The sequence below is a fragment of the Mus musculus genome, chromosome 1 (assembly GCF_000001635.26).
Source record: "Mus musculus strain C57BL/6J chromosome 1, GRCm38.p6 C57BL/6J".
Classification (NCBI taxonomy): Eukaryota; Metazoa; Chordata; class Mammalia; order Rodentia; family Muridae; genus Mus; species Mus musculus.
The window spans coordinates 85010526-85013941 of NC_000067.6; the positions used below are offsets into that span (position 1 = coordinate 85010526).

Below are 3416 nucleotides of genomic sequence, written 5' to 3' on the forward strand. Positions count from 1 at the left end.
CCAGCATCTACAGTACAACCATATATAACTGCAGTCCTATGGGATCCAATGTCCTCTCCTGGTCTCCTGGGTTACTGCACACACATGATGCATATATGCATGCAGCAAAATCACACACTAAATAATAAAAATAATTTTTTAAATAATTTCTCTCCACCAGTGTAAGTACATGTCATTACTTAGCTACCCAGCAGACATTCCCAGCCATAATCTTTGACCTTCTCAGAGGAAAAGAATAATTCAGGTTTCTAACTGTGGTTTGAATTTCTGAAACTTCTAAATGGCCAGAATTCACTCAGTATTCTCTTACAAGGATAAAAATGTCAACTTTTTCCCTCTTGCTTTTAAAGAGTTTCCAAGTTTGGTCTGACTTCAGCCAGTGTCTGCTCCCAAGCTAAACAGAGTCAGCAAAGTCCCACACAATAGTGACATGGCTGCAGTTAGGGTAAATGGAATATGCATATGAGGTCTGGAATTTTTAGGTAAGTTGCATTTTCTTTCTTGAGTGACTTAATTTCTTAGGGATATTTGCAGTCCAACTTCTTTGACTATTTGTCCAACTTCCCACGCTTTCTGTCTCATTAACAGCACATCATGTGGGAAGGGTAGGTTTTACGGGGAACCCGGTTAGTTACAAGTGACTTTAACCACCACTTCCTCCCTCTCCTTCCTCTGTATCTTATCCAAGCTTAAATTTGGAGTATGAAGGATTTCACACCTCTCCCTATCCTTCCCCCCTCCCCCTCTCCCTCCCTCCTTTCTCTTTTCCCCTTCTCTGTCTTCCTGTTTGCATGGCAATTTCCTTGGCCTCCTTCCTTGGGGCCAATGAACTTGCCAAGGTAAACCTGCCCTTTTCAACTCTTAATTCGGTTTGAATTGGCTTATTCCATCTATGGAGAAAACCTATTTTTTGAAACTGTAAACAAGCCCCAATTAAATGTTTTCTTTTGTAAGAGTTGCCAGGGTCATAGTGTCTCCTCATAGCAATATAGTACTGACTAATACATTCACATACATGTACGTATGTATATGTCCATGTATACATATATGAATGTATATGTTCAAATACATTTAAATACAGTTTGCTGAGTCTTTATTGTTTGTGTGTATATGGTTTCAAGACTGACCTATTTGTTTGTTTGTTTATTTGTTTATTTTATTTTTTATTGATTTAGCTTTTCAAGACAGGATTTTTCTGTGTAAAAAGCCCTGGCTGTTCTAGAACTCACTTTGTAGACCAGGTTGACCCAGAGATATACAGGTTGTCTCTGTATTATAATAATGCTGATTTCTGAACTGGCAGAGATCCAGTTACAGGTGGGACTTTGAAATTGTTAAGCATCTCCTGTCTCAGTGTTTTGTAAATACTCCCTCTCTCACCTTCTGATTGTGTTATTAAAAAGCTGACCGACAAGAGCTGGAGAGGTGGACCAGTGTTTAAGAGCACTGACTACTCTTCCAGAAGTCCTGAATTCAATTCCCAGCAACCACATGGTGACTCCCAACTACCTGTAATGGGATCTGATGCCCTCTTCTGGTGTGTCTGAAGACAGTGACAGCCTTTCCTTTCGCTGCTGCGGCCGCAGCCATGAGTATGCTCAGGCTACAGAAGAGGCTTGCCTCTAGTGTCCTCCGCTGGGGGAAAAAGAAGGTCTGGTTGGATCCCAATGAGACCAATGAAATCGCCAATGCCAACTCCCGTCAGCAGATCAGGAAGCTGATCAAAGATGGGCTGATCATCCGCAAGCCTGTGACTGTCCATTCCCGGGCTCGTTGCCGGAAAAACACCCTGGCCCGACGGAAGGGCAGGCATATGGGCATAAGGAAGAGGAAGGGTACTGCCAATGCTCGGATGCCTGAGAAGGTGACCTGGATGAGAAGGATGAGGATCCTGCGCCGGCTTCTCAGGAGATACCGGGAATCCAAGAAGATTGACCGCCATATGTATCACAGCCTGTACCTGAAGGTCAAAGGGAATGTGTTCAAAAACAAGCGCATCCTCATGGAGCACATCCACAAGCTGAAGGCAGACAAGGCCCGCAAGAAGCTCCTGGCTGACCAGGCTGAGGCTCCCAGGTCTAAGACCAAGGAAGCACGAAAGCGCTGGGAGGAGCGCCTCCAGGCCAAGAAGGAAGAGATCATCAAGACTCTGTCCAAGGAGGAGGAGACCAAGAAATAAAGCTTCCCTTGTGTCTGTACATAGCGGCCTGGCTGTGGCCTCATGTGGATCAGTCTTTAAAATAAAACAAGCCTTTGTCTGTTAAAAAAAAAAAAAGACAGTGACAGTGTACTCATATACATAAAATAAATAATTCTTTTTAAAAAAAGAAAAAGGAAAAAAAGCTAGTGGCCTATAGCAAAGGCAGAAAGTAGAAGGAAGAACTTCTGGGAAGAGATAAGAACTCTGGGAGAGAGACAACCGGCCACCTTCCTGGTGAGAGCACAGGGGTCCGCCCGGCCTGAGAGGTTTCTGCCTCAGGCTCCGGAGGGAGCCACCTTGGTTCCGGGACTCCGCACAGGGCAGGCTGCATGGGTGAGGGTGTGGAATACAGAGGCCAGCAGTTTCTGGGCCAGGCAAGAGCCACAGAGCTTCTAAGGCGGCGCCATCTTCAGCTCCAGACAACCGACCACCTTCCTGGCCAAAGCAACACAGCTTCTGGGAAAGATCCTGTTTTGGGCCTTCATCTTCAGCCAGGAGGAGGCCCAAACACCAGATAACTGTGCACCTTCCCTGAAAGAGGAGAGCTTGCCTGCAGAGACTGCTCTGACCACTGAAACTCAGAGGAGAGAGCTAGTCTCCCACGTCTGCTGATAGAGGGTAACAAAATCACCAGAGGAACAATCCCTAAACAAAGACAACTATAACAACTAACTCCAGAAATTGCCAGATGGCGAAAGGTAAATGTAAGAATCCTACTAACAGAAACCAGGACCACTCACCATCATCAGAACCCAGAACGCCCACTTTGCCCAGTCCAGGGCACCCTAACACACCTGAAAAGGTAGACCTGGATTTAAAAGCATATCTCATGATGATGGTAGAGGACATAAAGAAGGAATTTAAACTCACTTAAAGAAATAGAGGAGAACACTGCTAAAGAGTTACAAGTCCTTAAAGAAAAACAGGAAAACACAACCAAACAGGTAGAAGCCCTTATAGAAAAACAGGAAAACACATCCAAACAGATGATGGAAATGAACAAAACCATACTAGACCTAAAAAGGGAAGTAGACACAATAAAGAAAACCCAAAGTGAGGCAACGCTGAAGATAGAAACCCTAGGAAAGAAATCTGGAACCATAGATGCCAGCATCAGCAACAGAATACAAGAGATGGAAGAGAGAATCTCAGGTGCAGAAGATTCGATAGAGAACATCGGCACAACAATCAAAGAAAATGGAAAATGCAAAAAGAT

General features: G+C 44.5%; 1 pseudogene; it reads left to right on the forward strand.

Annotated features, from left to right (window-relative positions):
• On the forward strand, positions 1561-2262 carry Rpl19-ps1 (ribosomal protein L19, pseudogene 1; annotated as a pseudogene).